This window comes from Limulus polyphemus, unplaced genomic scaffold (assembly GCF_000517525.1).
Source record: "Limulus polyphemus unplaced genomic scaffold, Limulus_polyphemus-2.1.2 Scaffold2769, whole genome shotgun sequence".
Lineage (NCBI taxonomy): Eukaryota > Metazoa > Arthropoda > Merostomata > Xiphosura > Limulidae > Limulus > Limulus polyphemus.
The window spans coordinates 111,941-123,471 of NW_013668379.1; the positions used below are offsets into that span (position 1 = coordinate 111,941).

An 11,531-nucleotide genomic window follows, 5' to 3' on the forward strand; every position below is an offset into this window, starting at 1 on the left:
ATCAATTTTTGGCTTCAAATCTTGGTCTTTCTCTTGTTTTGCTTTAATATATATATTTGGTTCCAATTCACCATCATCAACTCCTTCAGTCACTTTGACTTCAGCTTGATAGCACCTGGTTAGTTCAACCTCCCTTTTAACACTTACTGGAATTTGGCCTGTTGTTTCCAATCGTCATTTTATCGAAGTTAACTACACACTTCCTCAGTATTAAATAGTCCAATCCTAATATGCATTGGTCTTCAATGTCAGCCAAGTATACTTTCTGTCTGTTCTATATGCCCATGAGCTCAATAGTTACCCAGACTGGTACCCACAACCTTGCATAATGTCCTGTCACACCACAGAACTTCTGTATGGCTTCTGGTACTCTTTTGTGATCCAGCACCTTGATACTCACAAGGGTTTGCTGAGATGCAGAATCTATGACAAAGTTACATATTTGACTGTCCAGCTTTTCTGTCACGTAGGCACTATGTGTGCTTGCCATTTTACACTTAGTTGTTGGGATTTTCATAATGGGGATAGGTGGGCGTCCCTCAACACAAGCCACTACTGGTTTCCCGAAGCTGACATTTTGGTAGTATTCTTCTTAGACTGGCTCTTCATATGCCCTTGCTCTCAACAGTTCCAACAACCTTTCTGGGCAGCAGCCTTTCCTGCCATGGCATCTTCCCTGTGTTGAAGTTGCCAGCATTGAGTTCTCTTGTGTCCAGGTTTGTTACAGTGCCAGCAAAGTCCTTCAAACATGTCTGAAAGCTGCCCTTTTCAGGCCTGGAATCCTGATGACTGTACCAACCTTGGTACCCCTGTGCTGGACTTAACATAGAATTCTAATTCAAGAGCTCTGGCCATTACATCTTGTACAGTAGAGGGGTGTGCTTGATTTACTTGTATCTTCAGTTGTGGATTGACCTAGGCGTCTACAAGCTGATCCCTCAGCAACAGCTTGAGGACATCAGGTGGTGCAGTTGGGTAGACTTTGTGTGCCATACTTTCCAAATACTGTGACAGCTCTTGCATGCTCTCCCCTTTAGCACGGACTCTTGTCCTAAATCTAGCCCTGTAGACTTCATAATGATTTTGAGTTCCATACCTGAGCTTTAGAGCAGTTACCAGTGCACTATAGTTGTGCCTGTCGTCTGCTGACAACTGTCCAAGTATTTCCAGTGATTGTCCCTTCAGGATCGTTGCCAGGTGCACTGCTTTCTGCTCTTCTGTCCATCCATTCATCTCTGCCAGGAGCTCAAATTGTGCTCTATATGCTTCCCATGGTGCCTTCCCATCGAATTCCTGTGGCTTCCTTCGTACTAGATCACCCCTATTGCTGACACTCATGTCTGGAATGTGACTTCTGACAGGACTGAATATGTCTGCATTAGGGTTTAGCTGCGGGGTCTGGAAGGGGCTTCCCGTTGTCTGAAGCTAATTAGGTCGATGGCTAATATATCCTCCTTGTGTCAAAGACAATAAATCATCCTTTAATGTATTTAATTCACTTTGAAATTTACTCATCTTTTCCATTAGTGTATGCTGGCTTTCTCTCAACTGTTGAAGACTTTCTTCTTGTTTATTTTCTTTCTTCTCCAACCACTGCTGCAGTCTCTCTTCTTGTTCATTTTCTTTCCCCTCCAACCATTGCTGTAGTCTCTCTTCTTGTTTCTTTTCTTTTTCCACAACAACTGCTATAATCTCGAAAAAAGAAAAGAAAAAGAAGATGGAAACGAGAAGTGGCAAATCAAACTACAGCTTAGCAGATTTGATGGCAGCAATACAAGAACAGCAAAAGAAACAAGAAGAAAATCCCACTTCTAACACCAATTTGTTACGTCTCTGGTCGTTTGTTAATTTCCCGTAGAAATTGTTTCCGAAAAACGTCAGCGATACAAGTCCTTTCTTAAATAAAACTGGTTTATTATTTCTCAATACAACTTTTCAATACACAGAATTTCCACCGTCACTTTAACTTAAACACGTGCTATAATTCACAACGATTCACACTTTACTTACAGTCACTACCGCTCACTTAACACAATTATCTGTCTATTTGCAATTATATCTCCGCTTTATTTGCCGGGCTTATATATAAAAATAAAGGGCGTCTGGCAAATACTCGAGCCTTCATGATCCTTCTAGAATCTCATCACGTGTTACCAGAGTCACTTGACTTCCTCTTTTTCTACAATAGTTTAACGGTTTGTTTTAACGTACACTTTGTTATGATCTGAAGGCGTTAAATTTACACACAAAAAGTATTTTTAAGTGAAACAGCAGTGTTATGATATAAACATCAGTACCAGCAACTGCATAACAAATTCTGACGATTTGACTACAAAGTCCTATTGATAAACTTCTTAGCTGAACCCTTTTCACAGTTAGATAATAGCATATCTGTACCCAGTTTGGAAACACAAAGAAATGGTTAAAGTTGATTACTCATCGGTTCTTATGAACGTCGTTTTGCCAAAACGCTGACTACGTCGTTTTTTTGTTTAGTTTTGTAAAGTGATTTTCAACCATTTCCTTGTGTTTCCTGATAAGATCACGTTGTAGCTGTATCTGTTTATTATCTGTGTTACATATTGTAAGGGTAATTTTAAAATAACGAGGAATTAAGTTGTAAATGAGCACATTAGATAAAATTCCATGTATTATCACAGTGTTACAAAAACACAAGTATCAAGGTACATATATTGACAGACGAACGATTACACTTAACAATACCAGTAATACGGCATATCTCTTGACAGAAAAACGCTTACACTTAACAACACCAGTAATACGGTATATATATTGACAGAAAAACGTTTACATTTAACAACACCAGTAACACAGTACATCTCTTGACATAGGAATGATTACACTTAACAACACCAGTAACACGGGACATATCTTGACAGAAAAACGCTTACACTTAACAACAACAGTAACACGGGACATATCTTGACAGAAGAATGTTTACACTTAACAACACCAGTAACACGGGACATATCTTGACAGAAGAATGTTTACACTTAACAACAACAGTAACACGGTATATCTCTTGACAGAAGAATGTTTACATTTAACAACACCAATAACATGGTACATATCTTGACACAAGAATGTTTACATTTATCAACACCAGTAACACGGGACATATCTTGACAGAAGAATGCTTACATTTAACAACACCAGTAACACGGGACATATCTTGACAGAAAAACGCTTACACTTAAAAACACCATTAACATGGTACATATCTTGACAGAAGAATGCTTACATTTAACAACACCAGTAACACGGGACATATCTTGACAGAAAAACGCTTACATTTAACAACACCAGTAACATGGCACATCTATTGACAGAGGAATGATTACACTTAACAACACCAATAACATGGTACATATCTTGACAGAAGAATGCTTACATTTAACAACACCAGTAACACGGGACATATCTTGACAGAAAAACGCTTACATTTAACAACACCATTAACATGGTACATCTATTGACAGAGGAATGATTACACTTAACAACACCAGTAACATGGTACATCTATTGACAGAGGAATGCTTACATTTAACAACACCAGTAACACGGGACATCTATTGACAGAGGAATGATTACACTTAACAACACCAGTAACACGGGACATATCTTGACAGAGGAATGATTACACTTAACAACACCAATAACATGGTACATCTATTCACAGAGGAATGCTTACATTTAACAACACCAGTAACATAGTACATCTTCTGGCAGAATTATTTTTACACTTGAATGTTGGTCATGTTTTATTTTTATCTCTTATAAAACTGCTGAATGTTAGAAAGCTCTCTAGAAATGTAATACGTTGACAAGATTGCGTGTTATACGATAATAAATGACAAATAAAACCTAATATTAAAAACCAACGTTTAAAATGAAACACCTTTATCACACTTGGTATCAAAAATCTTGTATAGCTGACATGCAAGTTATAGTTCATTACTTCATACGACTTACCATCAGATGATAACTGAATAATGGCAGTTCGTTTTATCCATTAGTTTATACCACTTACCACCAGGTGTTAATTGAATGATGGCAACTCGTGATATCCATTAGTTTATATAACTTACCACCATGTTTTAACTGAAAAATGGCAACTAGTGATGTCCATTAGTTTATACCACTTACCACCAGGTGTTAATTGAATAATGGTAACTCGTGATATCCATTAGTTTATACAACTTACCATCAGTTGTTGACTGAATAATGGCAACTCGAGATATCCATTAGTTTATACCACTTACCACCAGGTGTTAATTGAATAATGGCAACTAGTGATATCCATTAGTTTATACAACTCACCACCAGGTGTTAACCGAATAATGGCAACTCGTGTTAATACAGCAGTTTTTGTTTACTGCTGTACATACAATTCTATTAAAAGTGACGTTTGCTACGGACCTCATTTTTCTGAGCAGGAAGATCAACGAGACAGTATCTATGAGGAAAAGTATTTATTAATTACACATTGATCCAACGCGAAGTCAAACAAGCCAATCATAACGTAGTTTTCAATTCGCATGATAAAAATCGAAATTTCGACTACAGGTTATGTCTATATGTTATAGATGACTTGTGGTCATAGTTACTACTCTGGTAATTCATATTTATAAATGATCAATCCTACATTTAAATACAATTACTGGACATTTTTAACATGAAGATTTTATCTAACCTCGCGCCAAGATGTAAATCTCGTTCTGCGAGCTCAGCTGTCACATGTAATATATTTTGTCGTTATGGAAACGCCATATTATCCTGCTGTTCTTCACCCAAATTTCACGACAAGAGATAGGGTTTTTCTTTTGATTTCTATCACTTCTTGTAAGATACCCTAAATATTTTTGATTTATATAATTTCACGTAGTTTGTTTATTACAAATAACCTGCACTATCGTACAGGACGTACATTTAGTGAACGTAGCGCTCCAAGCGGTTGGTGTTATAGAAAACTGAGTGCCACAATACTTACTCTAGATAACTTATAGATTACTTTCATATTTTAAAAGTTCTATCATATAATATTGAAACACTTTACATCGAAACATACACAATATAAAAACTGTGCAATGCTTTAAACTTTTCACCATATAAATTGAAAAAGGTGCTTGTCGAAATCCCTCTTGTTCAATATGTCTTAAGCCTACAGAAATAGGAATATATTATACAACTGCATATATTCCCGTCAAAAACATTTAGTGTGCTAAGCTGTGGTAATGAAGAAAAAGTCTACCCGAACTGTTGCGACATAAGCTCACAAGCTTATCGCTGAAGCCACCAGACGGAGTAGCCAGGATCTAATGAGACTGAAAACTTTAATAATTTGACAAAATAAAAATATATTCTGTTGAAAGTTGTGAGATAGCAAATAATATTTTTTTTATGATTTTGGTGGTGTTTATCATTTAGTTTGTTTATAAATTTTTAGTATCGTTAAAACTCTAACTCAACTTCTAGCTGATCATTTGTATATTGGGCAAATATGTATGTATGCATGACGAAACTGACACCAGCTTCCCTAGTGGTGACCTACAGATACTATTAATGTAGCAAAAGGTTATGTAAACATATAATCACATGAGGTGTGTTCATTTTAGACCGTTACAAAGTTGAGTATTTTAATGTCTATGTTTAAGAATTTCATCTTCTAGCTTGCTTATCTAAAGGGTACAAGTATAAAAATGATTTGTCGATTTTCCTTATATTCTGATTTACTTCGTAAACAGACCTGTTGGTTAGGGCGCTAGATTCAAAGACGATGGCGTCATAGTTGCACAAAGTGTAACCAGATGGCCCGTTGTTAGGGACGCGTTGCTAAGCCGCTATGACGTCCTAGTTCCCTTGAACCAGCATAAATTTGATCAACATGACTATATTTAATTGGCATAAAACAGTAATTCATTAGTTAAATAATTTTCCTAATCATTTAAATCGTCTTAAAAAGGAACTTATCACTAAATTATTAATTACAATTCCTGACCAATTAAACCATACTAAAAAGAACGCATCAATTCATTAGTTAATTACATTTCCTTACCACTTATATGTCCTAAAAAGAATGATATCATGAAATATTATGCACTAATTAAAACTTACATTTTCTCTAGCTTGCCATCAATATAGCTTGACACTTAAAAAAATATGACCATAATGAATAAATTATTCTGGTTGAAACCTTCATAACCCATACAAAAAAAAGGAAATCAGTAATAAAAAATGTAAATGGTTGCGAGGACAAAACATTACTATATATTACCTATGTATTTAAGATTGTTTTTTCCATAATGCTAAAAATTAAAAATATCCAATTTGATTTCAGGATCAAAGTAAAAATGTTAAGACATAAGTAAGCAAAACTATGACTGATAGTTTAAATTCAATAAAGATGGCAAAATACCTTAATCAAATTGTTTTTCAAAGTGGCTCAACATGCGTTATAAATATAACATTTATTAAATATTATGCAATAATTAAACTTACACTTTTACTAATTTGACTTTATACTATAACTTGAAAAAATATTTCATTTTACATGATACTTTATAGTTTATCTTACATGAGTTTTACAAACACAAACACTATACTTCCACATTTTATCAATGTCTATATTAAAACCATTATTTTTCATATTTTAACATCTGTACTAATATAATTTGCTACAACTAAAAATATTAAGTGAATGACTTACTGTTTATCCATCCATTTTCTGTAAAAAATTAAAATTGCATAAATCTTACAGACTGTCTAACGCTATTAGGAATTGGTGACTGTCAAACACACCTCCAAACTTCTTTAGGTACACAAATCTCGTGAAAATATGGAATACATTTCTAAACTGTTCATAGCTTCTCTCAGACAATGTTCTGTAGGACACTTACTGTTTTGATTTCACAAGTACAACATACATATTATTTGAATGAGACAGTTATTATAACCCATAATTTACTTTTATCGTCCTACAACAAAATTTATTAAATGAATGACTTACTGTTTAACCTTACCATTATTTAAAATACCAAACTGCAAAGAACTTTCAGACTGTCTAACGGCTAAGACATTATTAGGAAATTACAAAGGTCACCATACAGACAGTGTTTCTACAGTACACAAAACCAATTTAAAGAACCTTTAATTAAGAAGGGAGGAGTGATTCAACTTTTGTCACAGTCTGACGTGTTTGATATTATAAAGGGTCAAACTTCAAGTTTAGAAAACTTTTTGATATTTAGTTTTAGCTAAAACAGATAACACTTTTGTTTGAACTATGGAAAACTTTTATTAAAATAAAATTCAATTATATTACATTGTCACTATCTATTACAATATATTTAATATTGAAAATAAGCTTAACATAGTTTTAATGTTCACCATACTTAAACTAAAGTTTTTGTATGTCACTGAAATTTAAAAGTCAGTGAACATGCCCGATAAATGGTCAGACTGTACCAGTTGGCTTAGAATAATTTTGAAAATGAAAGATCTATTCAACTCTAATCTATGATATTTACATAAACATGTGAAATGTATGAGATTTCATTACACAATACAAGGGAATATATTATAAAAAATCGATTAATATCTACTTTTAATATCCACTTAATACAAATATCCTCATGTTATCACACTCATACAGACAGTGTTTCTATAAACGAAGGATGATGACATCATTGTCTCATCACTTCATCAATGGCTAAAAAGAAGAAGCGGAAAGCCTTTATTAAAATAAAAGTCAATTATAATACATTGTCTTTATGTATTTACAGTATACTTAATATTGAAAATAAATGGTTCAAACTGTACATAATCATATACTTTCTACATAAGTGTAATGTTCACCATACTTTAACTAGTTTGTGTTTGTCAGTGAAATTTAAAAGTCAGTAATCATAGTTCTTTGACTTACATAGTAATACAAAATACTAATTGTATATTCTCAATATCTGATGGAGCATTTCAGTTAGCTTAGAATTATTGCATACTTTCTACTAAATTCTGTGCCCGACAAATGGTCAGACGGTCAGACTGTGTCAGTCGGCTTAGAATGATTTTCAAAATAAAAGATCAGTTCAACTATAATGTATGATATCTACATAAACATGTGGAATGTATGCGATTTCATTATAAAATACAACGAATTATGTAATCAAGTAGTTACAGGGTTATCTATTTCTGATTAATGTTGATAAGCTCAGTTACAAGTTCAGACATATCATAATTTTTAATATCTGTCTACAACAAACAGTCTAACATTCAGTCAAATCTGAAAACTTTTCAAATATAAATATCCTGTCACTTTCACCACTAATAATCAAACTGATTTAGTTCTACTACATGGAAGAAAGAATGACGAACCAGTCTTTAAATGTAAGTATATCATTACATATATTTCTTTGTTTATAAATCTAATTTCTGTTTTTTGATATAGTAATGTTTGTTTTCTGTCACATTCATTATAATAATACATATTGTTGCTGTGATTTAATAATTATATACTATTTTATATTATAGTCTATAGTAGAGAAAAGAAATGCTGTTGACAATAATTAAATGGTGAAAAAGATCAAATCCAACAGTTAGGTTCCTCTACAATTATACAAGCACCCGATTCTTCTCATGCCTACCCTATTAGGAACGATCTTTATATCACTCTATCAACTTACCAAAATAATTTGAATATTCATATTCGACAGTTCAAGGACTTTGGAAACGAAAAACTATATCCAACCAAGGATAGTATTGCTTTTTCTTCAACTGAATGGGAGGAATTTAAACAATGGATCTCAAACAATAGTGTAGCTCTACAACTGAATGGGAGGAATTTAAACAATGGATCTCAAACAATAGTGTAGCTCTACAACTGAATGGGAGGAATTTAAACAATGGATCTCAAACATTAGTGTAGCTCTACAACTGAATGGGAGGAATTTAAACAATGGATCTCAAACAATAGTGTAGCTCTACAACTGAATGGGAGGAATTTAAACAATGGATCTCAAACAATAGTGTAGCTGTACAGAGCCAAACTGAACAAGATTTTCTTCTAGAAGGATAGAATCGTGTAATTCGTGTTGTGTGTGTGTTAATAATATATCCTCTATTTTGTTTATGTATCTATTTGATTATCATGGTACTGATCTGTTATCTGATAAGATCCTCTTTGTTTTATCGAATTCAGAATGGCAGAATTTATGTGCACAGATTTCTCATATTGATACTTACTTATAGCTCATAATAAAAAGTAATTGAATAAATAAATTAAACCAAATCTTATTAATACATACTGTTGGATATACAAGATTGTTTGGTGTAAGTGTTATTACTTAGTGATTTAATATTTAATGATCGTTAGTTTTTAAGAGAGGAGTGTTGAAGATGGATTGTTTTAAAAGTTTTAATTGTTAGAAAATTTCGTTATGTAAGTCTGTACGAGTCATACATTGTGTTTGCAATTACAATGTTGTCTAGGCTTTACTAATATTGTTGAGGTCACGTTACTCGTATCTTTGGTATTTTTCTCGCCACCTTAACTGAGTATTGTTATATTATAGTGCTGCTCGCGTAGTTTCTCGAAAAACTGAGGCCTCATATATATATAGTGGGGGGGACAATATATATATATATAAATGTATAGGTAGCTCACAAGCACAAGTTAAGAAGTAGAGAAAAAGTCAAGCGCAGTTTAGTCAGAAAATTTGTTAGTAAAAGAAAACGTGAAGCTAATCAGCATGTGAATGATTAGCCACAATGGGCAATAGTTTAATAGAGATAAGGAGTATAATTTGTCCTGTCAAAGGGTTTTCTAAAGTAATTGAAACCATCTGTGTGGACTTTGACGAAAAGGAGACAATTATTTAAGGTTCAGGATGCAACTGTGGTAACCCAAGGAGTAAGGTAAGTGAATTATTCACTGATTTGTCAAAAAAGAAGATAAAGAAAAATAATCCATTTTTTTCAATTGGATTCTAAAGTAATTTAATCAGCAGCTGTGGACTTTGATAAAAAAAGAGAGAGAATTATTTAAAGTTTTAGATAATGTAAAGAATTTTTGTGGGTACATTTGACTTATTTTGAATATGTTATTTTAAAACAAGTTGATTGTGTGCTGTTCGTTTATTGTTGACATTTATCGCCAACAAGTCACAGACACCTACTGTAGAAGAATACTCAACCCACATATACATAAAACCCTGACATATACACTAAACAAGTGTACCATATTTTACATGTACTGAAGAAAGAACAGTGTAAAATCGGCGATCTTAGTCATATTCAACATTCTTGTAACATATTAATTCATGAGATCAGCATTGACAAGAGTGAATAAATTTATTGTTTAATCTATATTTAATCAAAGAGTTAAACTTATCAGGTTCTATCAATAAAACTTTCAAAGGATACTGTAGAGAAAAACACTTTATCCAAGAGTTATCAAGCATAATGTATATATGTATCCTACCTATGAAGATTTTAAGAACAAACAAAATCTGTAAAATAACTGTGAAAACAATAAAAATATCTTGATAAAGTATTTGCAACTGTTTCTTACGATAAAAGATATTGGCTTTTATATTTTATAAATCCAACATGTTTATACTGCTTACTGCCCAATGTTTACAGACTTTTAAATTTCAGTGACATACAAAAACTTTAGTTAAAGTATGGTGAACATTAAAATTATGTTGAGCTTAATTTCAATACTAAATATAATGTAATAGATAGCGACAGTGTAATGTAATTGACTTTTATTTTAGTAAAAGTTCTCTGTAGTTCAAACAAAAGTGTTATCTGTTTTAGCTAACATTAAATGTCAAAAAGTTTTTCTAAACTTGAATTTTGGCCCTTTATATAACCAAACTGGGAAGTGGCCTTGAATATCAAACACGTCAGACTGTAACAAAAGTTGAATCACTCCTCTCTTCTTAGTTATAGGTTGTTTGAAGTCTAGATGATAAAGACGTCAGTATTTCTACAGTGGTTTTGTGTACTGTAGAATCACTGTCTGTATGGTGACCTTTGTAATTCGTAAAAGACTGTGTATAGATTGTATGATTGTGATTTCCTAATAACGTCTTAGCCGTTAGACAGTCTGAAAGTTCATTGCAGTTTGGTATTTCAAATAATAGTAAGATTAAAAAGTAAGCCCTTCATTTAATATATTTAGTTGTAGGATGATAAAAGTAAATTATTGGTTATAATAACTGTCTCATTCAAATAACATGTATGTTGTACTTGTGAAATCAAAACAGTAAGTGTCCTACAGAACATTGTCTGAGAGAAGCTATGAACAGTTTAGAAATTTTTATTCCATATTTTCACGAGATCTGTGTACCCAAAGAAGTTTGGAAGTGTGTTTGACAGTCACCAATTCCTAATAGTGCTAGACAGTCTGAAAGATTTATGCAATTTTAATTTTCTATAGAAAATGGATGGATAAACAGTAAGTCATTCACTTAATATTTTTAGTAGTAGCAAATTATGTTAGTACAGATAGT

At 32.8% G+C, this 11,531-nt stretch overlaps 1 protein-coding gene across 1 annotated transcript in view; it reads right to left on the reverse strand.

Annotated features, from left to right (window-relative positions):
* LOC106467863 (single-stranded DNA-binding protein 3-like) overlaps positions 1-11,531 on the reverse strand; it is a 54,858-nt gene that overhangs the window by 24,030 nt on the left and 19,297 nt on the right. The gene's annotated exons all lie outside the window — the stretch shown is intronic.